The 21,652-nt window shown below is 40.0% G+C and overlaps 1 protein-coding gene across 1 annotated transcript in view; it reads left to right on the top strand.

Moving 5' to 3' along the window:
- The first annotated feature begins 224 nt into the window (after positions 1–224).
- The window catches only part of n4bp3 (NEDD4 binding protein 3), a 37,966-nt gene continuing 16,538 nt past the window's right edge, over positions 225–21,652 (top strand). Inside the window, exon 1 of the mRNA XM_037675933.1 lies at positions 225–416. The gene's annotated coding sequence lies outside the window, so the exon portion shown is untranslated. The remainder of the gene's footprint in view (positions 417–21,652) is intronic.

The following is a 21,652-nucleotide window of genomic DNA, read 5'->3' as shown; positions in this document are numbered from 1 at the left end:
TGGAAAAAAAACAGACAGGGAATATTTTCTAAAGATGCGATCAAGTTCATCTGTGGATTCTCTGCAAAAATGCCACATCTGTGCACTTTTTCAGTTTTGCTGGTAGATGGAGCTGTAGCTCCTCTTCATTTAAAGCCTCTTGGGGCTGATATGGAAAGGAGGAGGGGGGAAACAGGAGTGGGACAGCCTCCCTGCCTCCCTGTGTTTCCTCTCACTCTGCTCTCTGCTGTTCAAAGCTCTGGGAGGGAAAAGACCCGGTCCTGGTCTCTGCGGCTCCAGCTGCAGCCTCATCCAGATTCTCTGTTCATCTAGGAAATCTGGGGGAAAGTGTCCAGTCCAGCCACATCTTTTTGTTTAATCCAAACTGCAGCAGAGGACCACTGATGCCCAGAGAGATGACGTGCGCTCAGAGGACGGTGAGTTTTGCTGATCTCTCTCACGCAGCAGCAGCACTGAATGTTGAGCTGATCATCTGTGCACTTCTACAACTTTACGTTGGCTTTAAGGCTTAATAAGACGGGGATCCTCTCAACTAGACAGGATCCTGTGAATCAGAAGAAGAGTGGGCACTTGCTTTGTTTTTCAGTGTGTGTTAAAAAAGATGGAGCCGTATATCTTTGCCTTTTAGTTCAAGCCCGTCTGCAGCTTCAGTGATCTTCAACTCAAGTTTGGTAAAAAGAATTTGTTCTGAGCTGAAACTCCTGGAGAGTTTTGGGGACAGAAGCTGTTTTTTTCTTCCTCTGAGAGTGTGTGTGTGTGTGTGTGGGAGTCCTGGGGGCTGCTAGGCTGTCGTCGTGGAGACCGGAGGCCAGAGTTGACCTCTGACCTGAGGATTCAGAGCCTGGTGGTTAGGGCTGAGTGTTGACGTAAGTGAAGGAGAAAACCTGACAATAGAGGGACAATAAGTGTGCAGTCAGTTGTTGGAGGCTGAGCGGTGAACCACTCCTGTAATTAGGGACTAAAGAAGCGCTGATAGTCGGGTGAGGGCTCATTACCACACAGCAATCACTGAGACAACTTAAACACTGCTTTGGGTCGAAGTCGGCACGCAACAGATTGTTTTCCATCACTTCACATCACACACTCAAGACAGAGAGTTGATGTGTACACTTCAGTTTTGCTGTTCAGGAGCTTTGATTTTTGTCATTCTGATGAAACTGAGACAAGTGAAGTTCAGTTGTGTCGTAAACACAAGACTCAACAGCAGCAGCTATCCAAATGAAACGAACAGAAACTCTGAACACGCTCCAGACAGCGTCTATGTAATCAGGTGGAATAGACTACCAGTGACCACGTGCGGCCTGTTTCTCATTATTTGGGTTTAAAAATTAGATTTAAAATCCTACCCTAGTCTTTTCATTTACAATACTTGGCTGTAATCTGCAGTCCATGAACAGTTAATCCAAGTCAGAGTGAATAACTGAAAATTACTTTTTCATGGTAATAATGGATCCTGTTGAGCTTTTTTTATTGCAGTACCCAGAGATGAACCTGATAATAAAAAGAAAAAGATAATCAAAAACAAAGAGGACAAACAAAAGGCTGGTATGGCAGTAACATCTACAAAATGAAAGTCAATGAGACTCTGAGGAAACCCAGGCATGGCATGAGGCACACAGTGAGCCCGGTTTCAACTGAGTGAAATTCAGTTTCAAAACATTTCAAATTCAGTTTCTGGTGGCACAAGTTCCAGCCCATAACAATGACAGGCTCCTGAGAGGGAGGAATATCAAAAGGTCTGGAGCTGCTGAGGAAACTGGAGTCAGGCGGCTTAAGGGTAATGGGGAACAGGTGAAGGTGTGGCAGGACAGAGGAGCAGAAACTAACCGAGGGACTGGGAAAAAATAGGAAACAAACAACACAATGAAAACATAGAAGAAAACAAAAAAACTGAAGTGTCAGGAAACATTAAAAGTAAACACTGCAAAAAATCCTAGATCATGACTTTAAAACCTGTAAGTTCAAATCTTTCCTGTAGTTTAGTCTGTTTGGTGCCAAAGTTACGCGTTATCTTTACCCTACAAAATGACCTTAAAACCGTGGCCTCAAGGTCATTTTGACCCAAGAGTAGCAGGAAGGTTAAAGCTAACAGCAAAACTCAAGGACAGAAACGTTTGAATAATGAGAGAAGCTATGAAAGGATTTACGAGCCAAGGCATTCCACTTTACTTGTCAAACACAGTGGAGGTATTTTTATGGTATGGGCTTTGTTTGCCAGAACAACTGAGTCCTTTTTTTTTTTTTAAACGGGTGATTAAACCAACAAGATGATTATGAAATGCTCATAATTATTTTTGTGTTCAAAGTAAGTTGAGGGACAGTCTAACAAAGTCAAGTCAGGTCCTCTGGATGGATTAAAAAATTATAAAAATAAAATTAAAAAATGTAAAACTTGTTGAAACGTTTCATCTTTTATCCAAAAGACTTCTTCAGTCGGAGAAGCTGCAACAAACTCAGTCTTATAAATAGCACCTTCTCATAGTGGATCAACCAGTTTGTTGTTGACATCCAGAACCAGCTGTTCACATGATGAAGGACCATCAGCCTAACAATTGGCCGTTAGTGCCCAGATGACCACAGAGGGCTGAGTGATACTGCAATAACAGTAATGGGGGGAGTGGTGGTGCAGAGGTTAGAGAGACTGGGCCTGTGATCGGAGGGTCACCGACCAACTCCCCGGATCAACAACATAAAAAAATATGGGTGGAAAAGATGAACCACCCACACCTGACTCACCCTACTCCCCTGTTTAATGATGGACAGGTTATTTTTACAAAGACGGCTTTCTTCACTCCTCTCTCAACAAGTTTTAATTTCTTATATTTATATATATCCAATGGACAAATTAAAAGATGATTTACATAAACAAAGCTGGAAAGACGTGTATGTTGATGATGTGAACAGATCATATGATGAGTTTATGAATATTTTAGGAGCTCTGTATGAAAAGAATTGTGTGCAAAATAATTGTACAAAGAGAAATGTTGTTGACCAACCATGGATGACGAAAGGGTTGAGAAATGCTTGTAAAAAAAAGAATTATTTGTATACATGTTTCTTGAAATTGAGAACACAAGAGGCTGAAGAGAAATATAAGAAGTATAAAAATAAATTAGTAGCGATTATAAGGAAACACAAGAAGGAATATTATAGTGATTTATTAAATAAAAGCAATGGTGATATGAAAGCAACATGGCAAGTAATAAATAGTGTTCTGAAAAGTCATAAAGCAAAAACAGGTATTTCACAATATTTTTTGAAGGATGACAATGAAATCCATGATGAAAATGAAATTGTAAATGGATTCAATCGTCATTTTGTGAACGTTGGATCAAGACTTGCTGCTAAAATACCAAAAGTAGACAATAATGTGAACCATTCAGTTATAAGTTGTGACAACAGTATTTTTCTTAATGGAACTGACAAAGAAGAAATAATGAATGTTGTAAAGAATCTTACAGATAAGAGATCAAAAGACTGGGTGGACATGGATATGATGTTTGTAAAGGACATAATGAGTTATGTTATCGAGCCGTTTACATATATTTGTAATTTATCATTTTCAAAAGGAATATTTCCAGACAATATGAAAGTAGCTAAGGTAGTTCCTCTCTTTAAAAATGGTGATAAATGTGTGTTCAATAATTATAGACCAATATCCTTATTACCACAATTCTCAAAAATTCTAGAAAAACTGTTTGTGACCAGATTAGATAAATTTATTACTAAACAAAACATTCTAAGTAGCAGTCAGTATGGGTTTAGAGCAAAAAACTCTACATCAATGGCACTCATGGAAATAATAGAACAAATAACTACTGCTGTCGATCAAAAACAGTATTGTGTTAGTATTTTTGTTGATTTAAAAAAAGCATTTGATACTATTGACCACACTATTCTCCTTGAAAAATTAAATAAATATGGTATAAGAGGACCAGCATTACACTGGGTATCTAGCTATTTAAAAGATAGGAAACAGTTTGTACAAATAAATGGTGTAAGATCTGACTTGTGCAATATCACTTGTGGAGTTCCTCAAGGCTCTGTACTTGGACCAAAGTTATTTATTTTATATGTGAATGACTTAGTGAATGTATCAGGACTCCTCAAATGTGTCCTTTTTGCAGATGACACCACATTTTTTTGTTTGGGTAAAGATGTAAAACGGATGTTGGAACTGATGAAGACAGAATTTGATAAAATACAAACTTGGTTTAAAATTAATAAATTATCATTAAATTTAGATAAAACTAAATACATGATATTTAGTAACAAAAAGAAAACTGTTGACGATCCATTTAAAATTGAGGGTGTTGAGATTTGTAGAGTTCATGAGATGAAATTTTTGGGTGTAATCATTGATGAACAGCTCACATGGAAAAATCACATAAATTCTGTAAGAACAAAAATATCTAAATCTATTGCAGTACTGTACAAAGTCAGGGAATTATTAAATGATAAAGCTCTGTACATGTTGTATAGCACAATCATTGTTCCACATTTAATCTATTGCATTGATGTTTGGGGGAAAGCGTGTAAAACATTTACAAAACCTATTTTTATCTTACAGAAAAGAGCTGTAAGAATTATCTCCAGAAAGCATTACTGTCACCCATCAAGCACATTATTTTATCAACTGAAGTTACTGAAGTTTCATGATTTGGTAGATTATAGTATTTTATCAGTTATGTATAGGGCTCAAAATAACACATTACCATTAAATATCCAAAGAAATTTTGTTAAAAGACAAAGTTGTTACAATCTTAAGGGGATAGAAATATTTGTCAAACCAAAATTCAGAACTAGTCTGAAGGGAAGGTCTACCTCAATCCAAGGAGTTGGATTGTGGAATGGTCTAGAGAATGATGTAAAAAATGTCAAGTCAATGTGTACATTTAAGAAAAAGATCAAATCTAGATTGTTAAAAAAGTATATATGAAGTAGCTTAGTGTGTGTTTTTTATTAGAATTAGAAAAATTAGAAAGTTATTCATTTTGTTCTGTTACTTGAAAATTAATATGTCTGAAATAATTGTTTGAAAAAAGGGGCAGATATAATAAGATTTTTTCTTCTTTCTGCTGCCTTTCATTTTAAATTTTTTTGTATCTTTTTATATATTGTTATGGAATTGTTTTGTACTTTTTTAAAAATGAATAAACTTCATACCATACCATATTTTTTTTAATCCATGCAGAGGACCTGACTTAACTTTGTTAGATCTTTCTACCTGGATTGTAATCAGGATATGTTGATGGACAGTCTTTTGACTGACTCTTTATGGTCTTTGGTGACCTTTTCTTTACTGCAATAAAAAACAATGTCTGCCGCTTCTATAAAAGCACATGAGCTTGTATTATAAGTTGCTAAAGATAAAAGTCAAAAGACCCAGAAACAAGCAGCTGTCCTGTTCTGGCAACAAATCTTCAAGGGGAGAAAGTGAACATTTGATGATCTGCAGACTTCAGTCACTAAACAGCTGCTAAAGAAATTAAAGAACTCTGTATCATTTATTAATTAAATAGCTTACCTAAGAAAATACATAATTATTGCCTAAAACAAATCTGGGCTTTTTGTTTAAAGGTGTTTTATTGTTGTTTTGAAGCCCTGTCTGCTACCTAAAAGCCTTATGGGAGATTTTTGACGACAGCGTTAAGAGTCTGTCTCTTTGGTGCTCGTCTCCCAGCAGAGTCAGCCCGACAGCTGATGTGATGTCTTCGTTCAGCTGTTTAAGCTCCCAGAGGAGCGTGTGTGTGTGTGGGTGTGTGTGTGCGTGTGCATGTGTGTGACCTTAAAGCCATGGCAGCTGATGAAACACTAATTCTGCTGACCATTTGCTTAGCGACCTAAAAATTGGAGGATGCAATCAAGGTCCATCAAGTACTGTGATGTTGAAAGACACCCCCGGTCGTCCCTGCATTTAACATGCAACTAAAAATTCTGCTTTGTGAGAGGGAAAGAGGTCCCACCCAGCACCAACAACACAGTATTGTTCTGTGGCGTATAAATGTACGGGAAGTTTGTCATGTGTTCACAACATGGCAGATGGTGAAGTGGGCAGAACACATTTGTAATGACGCTGAGCTTCTTGACAGACTTTTCCCTTCAGGCCGACCATCCAATCAAACCCTAATGATCCCTTCCTCCACTCCGATTTCTTTCCAGTTGCTTAAATACTCTCCTCATGTGTTATTTGCTCCTCTTTTCATCCCATTTTCTCACCGTTTGCTCTTCCATTACCTCATTCTTTTTCTTCCGTTCTACACTTATCTCATGGACTTTTAGACCAGGTCATAAGAGGAGAAAGTACCACGCTCTTACACTTAAACGCATCGCCTTCATTCATCTCGCACAGGGCTCACAATCTGAAACCGTTGTAAACGAGGCTGTACACCTTTGCAGGTTAAAGATGAGTGCGACTGTTTGCACTAATTTATTATGAGAAGCATTAAAGGAGGTTTTCATGGTGAGTAGCATTCTGTGAATATACGTTATTCTGCTGTTCTGCACCAGATGGTTTACGATACCAGAACACAGTGTGTGGTCCTGCAGCGTGATTGAGCTCAAGTTTAATTCTGATTTGCTTCACAATTATTCTTAGTCAAGCTGAAAATGGGATAATATCCAAGTCCCAGACAAAGAACATGCCCGAGTTAATCTTTGTCCACAAGTGCTGGTGTTTCCTCATTGCTGAAGAAGTATTGCACTATTTTTATCTTTGTTTACTTACAACTTAAGGAAACAATATTTTTAATGAGTTAGGACGTGGTGGGATTTTCAGCTTCAAGGGGCACCTTAAACAAGCTTAAGATGGTGTAGCAACACTGGAGTGGATTAGAAGAGTTTGTTTACAAAGTTAGTCATCAGTTTGAGAGTTTATTAAACTCTTGAGACTAAAAATCAAAGCTGCAATCAGAGTCAACGCCTTTGACCTTTTGTTTCTTCACTCCTGAGCGTTTTTTTCCAGTGAGGAGGTGGGATGCATTCTGCTGGATAAGGCCACTCAGGGAGTGCCCTTGTCCTTGGAGTGGGGGCAGGGGGTCTGCAGGAATGTTTTAAGGAGTGGTACAAGTTAGTATAACATCAGAACATTGTTCCAAGACCAAACGATCAGTTATTCACCTCATCTATCTCTGGGGGTAAAGCTGCTAATTGATTTAGGCAAGATAAGGTTGGATTTATGTGTCCAAGTTCAAATTCAAGAATCTTTATTAACCGCAAGGGGCAATTTGTTTCACAGTCAATAGTCACACAAAACATCCATACTAGACAAAACATTGAGACATTAAAATAACAGGAATCATCACTGCTTGTTGAGAAGCCTGATTGCTACAGGGATGAATGAGTTTTTCAGTCTGTTTGTCCAACATCTGGGCTAGAGCTGTCATTTCTAACTCAAACCCAGAGCCCGGCCCGATCCAAATTAGGGTCAGGCCGGGCCATAATAATGTGCCTAATGTGCGGGCCAGGCTGGTGATGGGCTTTTTATTACATCAGTGGACGCATGCAGCTGACGATCCAATTATATGGCAACATGGCCTGCCATATAATCACCTGCCGCACGCGGCCATTTGACAGAGTGGTAGAGCTGTCATTTCTAACACAGGACCAAAGCCCGGTCCAGCCCGGCTCAAATTTGGGCTGGGCCGGGCCATGATAATGTGCTGGATGGGCAGGCAGAGTCGGTGTCTGGCTTTTGATTGCATCAGCGGAGCAGCCACGATCCAATCATATGGCAACATGGCTTGCCATACATTTCAGTTATATGGCAACATGACCTGTCATGCAATCACCAGCCGCAAGCAGCCATTTCACCGCAAATTTGCCGGCCTTGAAAGAGGTCAAATAAAGTTCATTTAAGCTTCAGATGGGACTACTAGTAGGCTACTGCCAGGAAGTGATCCATCTCCCAAATGGCCGCTGCACTCAGTGGACGCATGCGGTCGATGACCCAAACAGGTGAGATCCCAAGGCAGACATGTCAGAGCAGGGTCCGTGTCTGAATAATGCAGAATGAGAAGCAGGGATTTAATTCACTTTGACGGCCATGAAAGGGCAAACACCCCCTCAGCTCCGATCTTCTGCCCCCTTTTATTCAGCCGCGTGCGTCCGCCGACCGTTAATAAACTATATAAGCAGTCAAAGCTTAATTAAAAATGTGTGTCAGGTTTACCTGTAATTACTGTTAATTCATCGGGTTGGGTGGGGTTCGGAACGGGCTGGGGCCAGGTTGGGTTGAATTCTTTGGGACCGAACGAAACTCTAATCTGGGCAGCAGATACCTGTGTCCAGATGGAAACAACCTGAACTCACTATGAAGTGGGTGATCAGGATCTGCCAGAATCAGCCTGACCTTGTTCACTGACCTCGTCTTGTGAGGTTCTGTAGGGCTATGCCAGCAGTTTTGCTGCACATCCTGACAATGTTGTAGAGAATATGTTGGCATCGGAAGATTTTCTTTTTCTAAAATATGTCACATCACACTTTCTACATTGTCTTAAATTTATAAGATGTCTATTTCATCATGAATAAACACCTCTGATGTTTTTGTAGATTAAGTTTAAACCCAGCTGTCAGACATCAGAAACAGTTTCCTGCTGATTATCACAGGTTCACAGCATGGGTAATGTAAAGTGCTGAACCTCACAGCTCCTTCATGTGTAACAAAATGTGAGCCAGTATTGGGTGAATTTGTCTTGATGATGATGTATATCTTCATGGCCCACACACTTGTTTCTGTCAATCATCTCTTCCAGTGACAGATCTGGATTTCTCTTTCCTTCACTGTAAGACATGTTGAGGCCATGAGCTCCTTTGAACAGCGACTGCATTGTTAGTTGTTTGACCTCACTGCTGAAATGTTCCCTTTCTGCGCTCCTGACCGTGCCATTATCTCATCCTGGGAATATTGGGTTGTTAACGAACGTTAGCGAGTCAACCGTGCTGCACTGACCTCATCTCAGCCTTATCTTTCCCTCCAGTTTTATTGATCGGCCTTATCTTCCTGCGAGGAGCGCCTCCACTCACCTGCTTTTTTATAGAAACCTGCAACGATGTTTATCCTCTGAATGGACTGCAATGAGTCGTGTGTTTGTGTGTGTTCACCTGTCCCTTTCATTTTTGTCCTATGAGTTTTAGTGATGCAGAACAAAAGGCCAATGAGTCAAAGCCTTCCTCTGGTGTGTGGGCATTGTCTTGTCTTTCTTTGTTCTCTCCAGCAGTGTTCCAGTTTGCTGTCACATCCTGTGCTTTTACATAAAATCCATATTATGATTTTAAAGGTTGCAGTCAGATAATGTGACCTGCTCATGTTTCTCTCAGGTCACACGGTAAAAAATAAAAATAAAAAAAGAGTATCACAATGAGACATCTGAAGTGTGTAGTGAACTCGACCTCCGACCAAAACCTGCCTCTGAGGACCTTCACGGGACAGGAACTGTTATTTCATTGATTTGAATCCAGAAATACTAATTAGCTCATCCAGAGACTGTTTAATTGTATCCTGAAGTAATCAATTGAAAGAACACTCTTTTTTATATTATCATTACTATTTTACAATATCTTGATAAATCAAAAGTGTGTTTAGTTCATACCATTTCTAAATGTTGAAGTGAACCACTCATTTTAAATCAACTGTGAAACAGTATTAATGATTTTTTTAATCGTCATTTAGAAATCAAGTTAAATGTCTATTTACAAAGTAATTATGCATTTTTTGATCTTCTGTCTGAAATGAGAAGTAGTGATGTCGGTCGAAAGTCAAAAAGTGGTCAGCAGTGATGCATAATAAATGCGACTTATGCGCTGAAGCGATTTATAAATGTTTTTCCCCTCTTCATTATGCTTTTTTTGACTGATGCGACTTATACTCCGGAGCAAGTTATACATCGGAAAACACGGTAGTTGTTTGTCTCGTTGGTCTCTGTACGTCCTTGGGATGGACTGGAGACCTGGCCAGGGTGTCCCCTGCCTCTCACGCAGTGACTGCTGGATATTAGCACCGGTGACCCTCGTGACCTGAAAAGGAAGAAGCGGGTAATGATAATGGATGGACTGACGGACGGACGGACGGACGGACGGATGGACGGATGGACGAATGGACGGATGGATGGATGGATGGATGGATGGATGTCTTGAAAAATTAGCTGTTTCGGTCAAACCTTGAAAATTAAATTAATGGTGACTTTCATCTACAGTGAAAAATCAAATTTCAACTCAATCTGTCAAACTGAACATGTTTTTGTCATTTTAGTGTTTCCTGAGGTTAATTAGCTGAGGTGGCCATCTTGAACCGAGTTGTGTCAAAAAGTTAATAAGCAGTAAATGTATGTTTAATAAATACTTTCTTAAAAGTTGCATTGAAATGTGTTTACTGACTCAGGGAAAATTTAGCTAACAGGCACACATTAATCTCTGGCTCAGATTTATCTTAGTGAGCAGCATTTACACCTACAAATACTTGTTTATTTTATGTAAAAAAAAAAAAAAGTTTTTGTAAATGCTGTGTTGTGTTTTTTCTGAAAGAAACTGAGTGGAGGCATCTGTCTGACAGAATATTTAACTTCTCCAGTCTGAATGTTTCTCGTAGCTGTCTCCTGTTCTGGCGGAGGACACGAGTCGTCTCAGACTCCATCATCTTTAAATAGACTCTTCTCCCGCTTTGATTTCCATTTATTGATCTCTTGCTTCACTCCATCTGCTGTCAGACTCCCTCCACCTTCACCTTCTTTCAGTTTCCTGTCCGGCCCAGAGACTTATAAATATATTTCTGAGAAACTGGAGACTGGAAATGCCCGAGGGGCCCAGGTGTAATCAAAGGGCCACAGCGGCACCTGCTCAAGTACTAAACAGGGCCGTGTAGCTTTGATGGAGTTATCCTCTTTTAATTTTATTCTTTTGCAGCTTATTTTCTTTAACTTCCCGAGCGCAGATCAAAGGGCAACATAAAACATTACATTCCTGCCCTGGAATGTCTTTGACAGCTAACCCGTCGTACCTTTTGGCTATCGCAGACTGCTAAGGTGTTTTATGGGCTGAGAGGTTTTCATGACAACTGTAAGAAGACTTCCTGCAGCGATACGATGAAGACAGAAGAAAGAAGTCACTTTCTCCGAGTTAAGGAGCAGAGAACAATGCTCCTTTTGTTTTCCTCCCTCAGATTTGAGTTGTGTAACTCGATACGGGACAGCAGTCGTCCACTAACCCAGCCACAGACAGGGAGACTAAGTCCATTGTCTAGACGGTCCACTCTGACTCAGCCCCCCACAGGTTCTTATTTCCCACCTCTTGTTGCTTGTTTTCCTACTTTCATCCATCTTTGTGTTTTCTCTCTGTGTGCATTTGAACCCCGCTCTAATCTCTCGTCCTCTTGCTGCAAAAGTTGTTTTTGTCGGCTGAAGCAGGCGCTTGTGTTTCGGTGCAGGGCCTGAATTTAATACCTCAGTGCCGGATCACATGTGGGGCTTTTGTGCGTGGAACTGGAGGAACAAGTCCGACCACATCAGCCCCTGAGAGCGCTTCAAGTACACAAAAAGATGAGCAGGGCAGCGGAAGGCGTAGAATAAACAGACAAGCTGTGAACTATCAGTGACAACAAGGCGACATTGACTTAGAGGACAGTTTAATGTGTTTTCCACCTGATGTCTCTTTATAAAGAGCTGACGTTGATGTTATCTGTTCAAACCTTTCTACGGCTCAGATTTAAATTAGTTTTAAAATCAAAGTCACGCTGCAGGTCAGTGAGGGAGTTCCCTCCTCCATGGCTGTACCTCCCAGCTGTCATGAAGCAGTGAAACAGGAAGCATGTGGTTCAATCATCTGTGCGAGGCAGAAGGAGTCATCAGGGCAGAGCTCTCAGGTGGAACTAACTCGCAGGTAAATCATTTTTAGACATTTTTAGTGTTATTTCTGCTGCAAGGTTCTTTTTTTGTGTGTGTGTTTGACTCTCAAAAAAGTCATTTTTCCAATTTTCCATGCAAGCTTTTCCTATTCATGCTTTCATCTGGGAAAGATTTACATTTTATTAACATTAAATTAGTTTAATATTCTCTGAATTCACTGTGAATTAAGACCGTGTTTGTCAAAGAGGAGGAAAGCGCTCTGTTTGTTCATTACTTTCACAAAGGAGTTCCTGTTTGCACCGGAGCTGCTGAAATTAAATCACTTTGTAACCACATTTTTCTCCCAGGCAGATAATATGAAACGAAGCAGCAGCCTCCAGTTCTAATTCTGAACAAATATGCCAAACAATAAAGTCTGCTTCTTTAAATATGACATGCAGTTGGTTTTCCACATACCAGGGGAATTTGATCTCTGACACTCACCGTCCTTTGCCTTTAGTCTGAGGATCTGTTTTTGATGCGGGAGTTCCCCCTGAGGACTGCTCACAACTTTCTTTTCGTTAATTATTAAATTTCATTAAGGTGACGCGAAATGCTTCAATTAAACTTTGATTTGGAGTTTCTCTGCTGTTAGAAACTGGAAGCTGCACAAGCTGCAGTTGTTTCGATCCAGACGAACGACAAACACACCAAAACTCTGCGCGAGGGAAGAAAGGATGATTTTCTGACAAAATGCCATCAACGCTCGTCCGTTTCAGTGTTTACATGACTCATCCTGCTCGGTTCCTCCTCCAGTGTTCTGCATCAATTAAGATCCAGTGAAAATAGCATTCCTTGAAGCCACTACCACAAGAAGTTCCTCAGTACCTGGAAAATTGGCTGAGTTATTGTCATTTTCAGTGAGATTGACTCCAAAAGATAACCAGATGCTCATTGCTCATGCACGTCCAGTGATTAATTTCTGAGAGTTTCATTAAAACCTGTCATATGAGGTATTTTGCTAACAAACAGACAGGAATGACTGTCTAACGACAAGAATGTAATTAAAGATCTGTTTGTATCTTGTTTTCAGGTACTGCAGAATTAGGTTTTAGCTCAATATCTGTAAAATTGACCGAGTTGTAGCCATTTGGGTGCTTGCTAAGGTGGATTAGCTGTGGCGGCCATCTTGAACTGACTCTACAAGTTAATCAGTTGCAGATGTGCATAATATTATAACTTTTAAAAAAAATTCTTAAAAGTCAGCCCACTCGTTCATGACATGTTCAGTTAACAGACAGACAAACGAAAGCGCACGCACTAACACAGCAGTTACATTATCACCCACCTGTCATGACAACAGGAGGTAATTAAAGCTTTCTGGGATGTGCTCGTTGAAGTATTGTACCTCCTGTTGGTTCTGGTCCAAACAGGAACGAGTCAGTGTGCATGATGGGTGCTTCTGAGTGCTGATCCATTCTTGGCCGTGGGCCTGGTTTGTGTGGACTGTTTGGTTCAGGGTGTGTTTGGATGGACGCGTGCACACTCAGTGCATGAGTCGATAAGTGTGAGTCCATGTGGGAGCTGTAATCACAGAGTGGAGAGAGAATCCTGCATGAAGCATCCCAGAAAACACAGAATCTCAGTTGAGGCTCATCCCCTCCTCTCTGCGATGCGTCTGTCTCAGTTTACACTATTTGTACCACTCTCTGATTACTGAAGGATCCATCATTGAATTGTTCTCAGGCAGGATCTCGTGGGAACAAAAGTGCTTTGGATCAAATAAAACGTGTCCTAAGCCTTCACCGTTCACAGCAGCCTTATCAGTTCCTCGCCACTCATGTAAATGTGTTGAGTGATGACGCATTAATAATTACAAAGTGAGAAATGTAAGGAATGTGAGTTAGTTTCCTCGCATGGCTCTTTCTGGACCTCTGCTCGGTGGCGACTGCTCATTTCAGTGTTGGGCAAACACTCTCCAGGCTTCGCCCGCTGACAAGGTGAACAGGACGAGCGTTTGCTCAAATTCCTGTCAACTTACGCAGGAAAGCTTTTCAGCATGGTGGTATTTTTAATCTTGTTAAGTTTCTTACTGAAATTTAAAAAACAAAACATCCATGCACACTGATGGAAACCCTGTTGGAGGCTTATGCAGAGTTCTTTATGGAAGCTGCAGGTTTTTAGAATGCAAATGTTTTTGCATGACACTTTAACCACTTACACAGTGGAATATAGTTGAATATTAATAGATGGGATATTTTTTATTTGGTTAAAATACTCGCAATGAAGACTTTTTGTGCTTCAGTGACGAAAAACACATCTTTAGCACAATAAATATATTAAAATCATTCCATGTTTATGTTCTGATGCCTCAGCAGCTCTGCGGTGCATGATGTCAGAAAAATCGGAAAAAGTTTGGAAAATTGACAAATAAAGTCAGAGGTTCTCATCCAACCTGGCCTTGAACTCCAACATGGCTGAGAAGTGGCAAAAGCTGCAGGAAAAAAAACATTTTTCACTTCTGTTGGTTCTCATTGTATTAAATGACTCACACATTGTAATGTTCTGTTTTATGTGGGTGTTTAATGGGCTATACAGGAAAAAGACGTTAGCTTGTATCATTTGTTAGCCTGGTCACTGAGCGCAGCAGTCAGTTTCTTCTAAGTTTTCCAGCTGCAGCATGAACACAGTCAACGATGTGAGAAAACTGAATCCGGACTTCTCTGTTAAACAAACCACAGCATTAAAACAACTTAAGGTGACTATAACAGGCTAACGAGTAGCCTTTCAGCTAACTCTTGCACATTAACCAGTATGTCTATGCTAAACAGATAGTTTTCAAAGTGGTGTTCCGTGGAGTTGATTTTAGTAATCAACATCTTACCTGCAGTATAAATATCTATAGGCAAGGCCAAGACCAAAGCAGATTAGTTGTCACAAAATAACTTCAAATTTTTTTTAATTACACGGCAGTTTATGCAAAACGTTATTTTTTTTAAACCTTTGCACGGCCGTCACTTTTGGATTTGACTCTCATTCACAGAAGTTTGCGGTTCTTCAGATTCAGGACCAGTTTGATCTGTGGCGTGTGAGACGTGTTGCAAAATAAAACTTATTAATGATAATCAAGCAAAGTAACTATCTGATGCAAGGTAACGCAGTGTAAAAAACAACAAATTGATACTGCCTTTACTTTTATACTAGAGTATATCCTAGATACATGAAATAGTTTGAAGTTACATTTACACGTTGAACTTCATGTTTTTAATATTTATAGAGACGTTTTAACGAGACTGATCTCTCAAGTGACAAACAGATAATAATCATACATCGGTGTTGCAGATTTCTTCAAATGCTTGTGAGGGATTTTATGGTTTCAATGTTGTTTTTACTTGTATTACATTTTTGGGGCTTCACAGTGTTGGTTCTGTTACCTTGGAGCCAGAATATTCTGGGTGTGCAACCAGGTAGTAATGTGTGTCTGTGTGTGTGTATGTGATGTTTAAAGGGCAAGTAGATGCAATCTAAGTTCAGCTTGAACTAAACTAGTCTTTATCTAAAATGTGCACACACAGAGGTTGACCTTGTAGTCTTAACGTGGCATTGATCTAAACAAGCTTTGGGATTTTTCCACTCATCTGTTTGGTGTGATAAGTTGAGGATATTGTAACAAAGCATTGTTTGTGCAAAGAATCACTTCAGGAGGAGAATCAGGGTGGAAAACATCCTTAAATAGCACCGATGATGCATTCAAAGTAAAGAGAAGACCTCGTGAATGTGCTCCCCAGAGTGTTCTCTCCTTACAGCGAAGCATCTTTATGTAACATCAGTCAGATCCAAGATCAATACGCTTCTATGGAGCAGCAGTGAAACCACTCACTCCAGATCACCCCTGGCTACACTAGCCAGAGCCAGTAATTGAATTGTGTGCAGAAATACAATATTGTGTAGTCAACACAGGTGGTAAAAGCCTGAACGCACTTCTAACAGAGAGGAAACCCTCCTCAGCTGATTTGACACAGTGCTGACCTGAAAGCTGATTTAAAGATTTTAAAGATACAGAAAATTAACTATTTTTACTCCAGATGTGACTAAATTAGGTATTCTTTATTATTATTGTTCAGATCAGGCATGATAGTGACTGGGGTGTTAGTTTTAAATTGTTTTCTCAAGCATTTCAGTGCTAACATGAACAGTCTGATTCATAAATATCAGAAATCAATTATTATTTAATGTTAATAATGTTGTGCTGAGTGCTTCACAGGAGCCACATTATATGCAAGTTGTGTACAGTAGTCCCTCGTTTACTGCGGGTGTTACGTTCCCCCATCACCCCCGACTCTCGCAATAAGGGAAAATCCATGTAGTAGCGACGTTGTATTTATTTTAGTATTCATATATATATTAAGGCTTTAGAAACCCTTCCCACACTCTTGCAGTGTTCTAAACTCTTCAACCTATGTCATTTTAACATTTAACATATTTTCCGTCGTAACTGTCACACGGCCTTATGAGTTGCATCAGTCCAAATATGTTTAATAAAGTGGAAAAATCCATAAATATGTCACTTTGTCGTATACGTTGCATCTATTATGCGTCACCGCTGGCGCGTCATGTTTGTTACGCGTCACCACTGACTACCCAGAAATGTGGGCCGGTGTTGTGCCCAAAATCGATTGGCTGCAAATGGCAGCCACGGAGGCGTGCACGGGAGGACTTTAACAAGAATTTAACAAGATTAACACTTAAAAACAGTTACTTGTTTATTTGTTTGCTCAAAATTATAGTAAAGGTGTGTCTTAGTCTAACTTTTCCTTTATAAATGCACTTTGACGGTCAAATCAGCTGCGTTTTCAAAAGCTGATAAGCGGAAACATGAACGCGTAGAGAGTGACTCGTGCACTTCTTCAAAATTTAGAAAGATAAGCACCTAAAAACAATTATTTGTTTGCTCAACTTTATAGCAAAGGTGTGTCTCAGTTGAACTTTTACTTGATAAATGCACTTTAATGGTCAAATTAGCTGCATTTCGCCGGGGCAGCGCAGCAAAATGCAGCTAATTTGACGGTAGCTCCAGGCAGACGGCGGTGGTAGGCTGTGGCATGCCGACTGTGTCATTAATAGCCACTTTTACCTATTACATGATACATCGGCATGCCATACAACTTGACATCAAGCGGCTGAAAATGCTAGTGCTCAATATTTTCAGTCAGAATGAATGAAAACGGTCATATCTCAGCCAAAAATCGGTTTATAAATATGGGAAAACAACATAAATACGTCACTTTGGCGTATAAGTCACAGAGCATGTAAACTATGCAAGAAAAACACAACTTATAGGGTGGAAAATATGGCATATATGTATTGCACAGTAGCTACTGCAAAATTTTATATGGGGACTCACCAGCCTTGGTTTGGTTCTGGTCCAGTTCTGATCGGCTCGCTGCAGCCGTTGAGCACCAGACGCTTGAAGAGAGTCTGACCTTCGGAGAGCCAGTACAAAAACACACAAAATGGTCCCGAGAAGAGTCCAAATACTCCGGAGAAATACAGATGAAAAAAGCCACTGTGGAGTCGGGAGAGAACACCGGGCTCCAGATGCGCCTCCCTGCTCGATGGGCCTCGTTAGCCAGCGAGTGGCACTCAGATTTCTTGATGAGTCTGGAGGTCTGGTTCTGGTCTGGTTCTGGTCCGGTTCTGGTCCGGTTCTGGTCCGGTTCCAGGTCGGTTCCATGCGGCTCTCTGCATCCGCTGGGCGCCAAAGTCACTGTATGAAGGACCAAACTTTTTCCTATCAGATCAAAACTTTACCTCCATTTCGGAAGAAGGCAACGGGACGCAGCAAAGTATTGTGTGTGGATTATAGTAAAGTTTTACAAGTTGTGAACACAAAATCAGGCTGTTTAAATCACATTTTCACTTTTTTGGTTGAACTTTTTGAGTCATTGTAGCCCAGACATATGATATTTTATTGCATCCTTTGGAGAACATGATGCTATTATTATTATAAAGAGCCACTTCCACACCCTGAAACAACCGAAATCTAAGTGAAGAGCAGGCAGTATAGCTTTAATACATGATGCATTCATGGCCCCAGAATCTCATGTCACTGTATTTTTATTATTTTAATCCATTAATTTAAGTCTGGTAGTTTTGTTTGAACGAAAACTAGCATTAATTAGTATAACTTGCTGAAAATGACAGTGCTAAGTACACAGTAATGTGTTAAAATTTAGAAAAACACAACTTAAATGAGAGACTTTCATGTCATCTTTTTTAAGTGGTCTTGATCAGAAGCTCCTCAGGCTTTTTTAAGGTCTTTCAAAGTTTTTCTTTGAACTTTGGCTGCTTTTTAACTCAGTTTGTTCAGTCAATGCACATAAAGCAGATTATAGTGCAGCATGTGATTAAAAAGTAAGATAAGTGGACAAAGAAAGGACGAGAGAATCGTCTTTAATTAAAAAGTTGGAAGTCCTGAGAGGCTGACTGTAAGCAGGTTTTCAGCTAATTGCTGTTTTGGGAAATCATCTTGTTGTTATATTAAACTTTTTATGTGTCAGACTGTTTCATTTTGTTTTATTCTTAAATAGTTTTAACTAAAGAAATGTGAACAAATTGTGTTTATGTGTCGGGCTGCTGATAACAAAGTGTCTGATCAATTTAAATTATGTGTAGTTTGTTTTGTGTCAACACAACTCAGACTCTTGTCCTACATTTAGGAGCTCTTTAGTGCCAGAATTACTCACAGGTCAGAGGGAAGTGGCTTCATTAAAAATAAAAACATTCCTCTGAAACTAGTAGGTATTCAAAACTTAAAAAAAAACTTTAGAAAGCCTGAAAAAAAAACAAGTGTCTCAAGAGCAAAGATTTACAAGAAAGTTTGTCTAACATGAAAAATAAAGGATGACTCAACACTTTTGGATCAGATTTAATGTTTCGTTTAATTTTACATTTGCTTTATTGTTGAAAATGGTCTTAAGTGAGCTTCATCTGTATTTCTGTAACATGGCAACATCTTTGTCCTACAACGTGGCTGGATTCTGTCTATGATTAATGATGTGAGCTGCAGCAGTGTTTGCTAAAAAGCAGCACTTTTCTCATGTCAGGACTTGGAGCGTCTGCTCCTGTCCGCCCCTTCAATAGCAGCCTGTGTCTGCAGCTAGGACCAAACATAACCTTCACCCTCCGTAAAGACTGGAGTACTCATCGTCAATGGGGACAGTGTGAGACTGAACACTGACCCTTCAGCTTCACCTCTGAATTATGACCCATGTTCCACAGAAACGCTCGTTCTCTCGAGTGTCGTGAAATAAGAGTTGACCTTTCAGGGAATCTGCTCCCTCAAAAAACAACCGTCTGTTCTGACTTCACGGTAGCGTGCGACGACAAACGTCAGACACAACGGAAGCAGCATTTAATGACAGATTAGAGTCTCTTTGCTTCTCTGGGGGGCTTCATCAGAGAGAAATAACAACTCCCTGATCCTGATTGCCTCCCTTGTTTAATGAAATCTGCTGCAGCCAGAGGCCCTGACTGGTGATGACACACTGGTGCGTAATGTTCGAGAGCTTTGATTCATGGTCACTGAAGGACCTTTGGGATCTACATCCTCAAAGCACAATGATATCAAAGCAATTTTTACTCATAGGGGCAAAAAACATTACAGCACATTAATATTTAACATGATTTTTTAAAATAATATTTTAATTTTTAAAAACTGTCAGAAGATTTTTGAGAGAAAAACCGGGAAAGGCTTTTTTTTTTTTTTTACTGCTGAATTGTGTTCCTCACTGAAATGTTTGACAGTTCATCAATAAATTACCAGCTGATTGGTCTCAAAAATACATAAAAGTAACTTTCCTTCCATGAATGCCATACCTCTCGCAGCCAGATGGTGCTCAGGATATGTGTTATGAATAACTCTCAGCTACTACCACACTGCAGTTTGAGTTTAATATCTGTACAGTTGACTGAGTTATAGACACTTTTTGTGTTTGTTAGTCAGTTACCTTTTGAGTTTGGCTGTCTAAAAAAGTTAATCAATTGTAGAAGTTCATTCAAGGATTAAGAGTTTCGTCAAAATCCAGTGGTTCATTAGATATTTTGCTAACAAACAAGTAAGCACAAGATAAACTGGTGTAAACTTTATTTTAGGGTCCTCAAGTGATGTCCCACAGAGTACTGTGAATATTTGTGTTGTCCTTTGTTCTTTAGGTGTTTGTCTGTATTTATATTTATGTACATCTCTAACAGATTAAAAAATTGTAGAATAATCTGAAACTGTTTACTTTGTCTGATATTTTTTTTCCCAGCCATCCATTTTCTACCACTTACAGTATTTGTAGTTTGGCTTTGGAAGTGTCTGGTCTTTTAGGGAAACCCCAGCAATTGGTTGGATTTTTCAATTAGCGGGACGGTGGAGCAGTGTTTAGAGCTGTCGCCTCAGAGCAATAAGGCCACAGGTTCACCTGTTGCCTGCGGACTGTCTGTGTGGAGTTAGTATCTCTCTATGCATGTGTGGGTTTCCTCCCACAGACCAGAAACATGCATTTTAGGTTGACTGGTGACTCCAAATGTCCCCTGGCTGTAAGTGAGAGTGAATGATTGATTGTCTTGTTTGTCTCCATGTGTCCTTGTGATGAACTAGTGACCTGCCCGAGGTGTACCTCACCTCTTGCACAACCTTAAAGCAAGAAGTGGATAAAGATGGATAAACGCCATAAACTGGCTGACTTGATTTCTGAAGATCAGCATCCAAGGATTAAAAAGCATGATGAATCGTTCACCTTTGACTTTGCAAACATGTCAGTAAATATTGTTGTCGCAGGCGTTTTAGCTGATTTGATAATCAGACAGTTGTTTTCCTCAACTCACAGCTGTGGACGCCTCACCAGCTTTGATGGAGCTTATATAACGTTCACAGCGTGTGCTGTGTGGGAGTGCTGGATGTAACCTCCAAAGTTACCCCTCAATCATAAACAAACTTTGATCGTGCACGGAGGAGAGAAAGAACACCGAGGCAGGAGGGCAGAGGAGCAGGTGCTGCTCTTTTATCTGGAATGTGTTGAGTGACCAGAATGAGCACACTGAGAGTGAGCGTCCGTGGGAGTGGGAGCTTTCTGTGCACGAAAACCTGACGAGCCCGAGCTTGTGCTCCGTCAGGCATCTCTGGAATTCGGCTTCACGGTCCGTCTCTCCTCTGTCTCAGTCCTGGTGCAGAGGTCCAAATGTTCCCTCCTCACGCTCAAGTGTCTCACTGAAAGCTCATAAGAGACCTGATAACAGAAAACAAAAATACGGTGTCCTCTTGAATAATCACTGTGGAAAAAATCACATCATGTTGCTGCTGATCTGTTTCATGTTGCTGCTGATCTGTTTCATGTTGCTGCTGATCTGTTTGAATGTTGATGTGTTCATGCGTGCTCATCTGCTCGATGTTCAACATAATGTTTTTATGCTATTAGTGCTTAGTGTATATTTAGTTGATGTTTTTTTTAGTTCGTATCTTAGATGTTATCATTGTTTTTCTTTTACATTTTATTGTTGGATGCAACTGGGACCCTGTGTACATAATTTTGCTCCACCACATGTACCACATGAGGTGCGAATGACGGCTCTGTGGAGGAGTTAAGATACCCTGAGCAAGCAGACGAGTTTTACTGGATCAAGACAAAAAAAAATTCAATTACTGTACAATAGTCCCTCGCTTATTGTGAGGCTTATGTTCTGAACCCCAGCAATAAGTGAAAATCAGCGAAGTAGCAATGTTATATATATATATATATATATATACATATATATATATATATATATACATATATATATATATATATATC

Source organism: Nematolebias whitei, chromosome 4 (genome assembly GCF_014905685.2).
Source record: "Nematolebias whitei isolate Nwh7 chromosome 4, NemWhi1, whole genome shotgun sequence".
NCBI classification, from domain to species: Eukaryota; Metazoa; Chordata; class Actinopteri; order Cyprinodontiformes; family Rivulidae; genus Nematolebias; species Nematolebias whitei.
The sequence above is the reverse complement of the archived record's forward strand: the minus strand, read 5'-3'. Positions and strand labels throughout refer to the sequence as shown.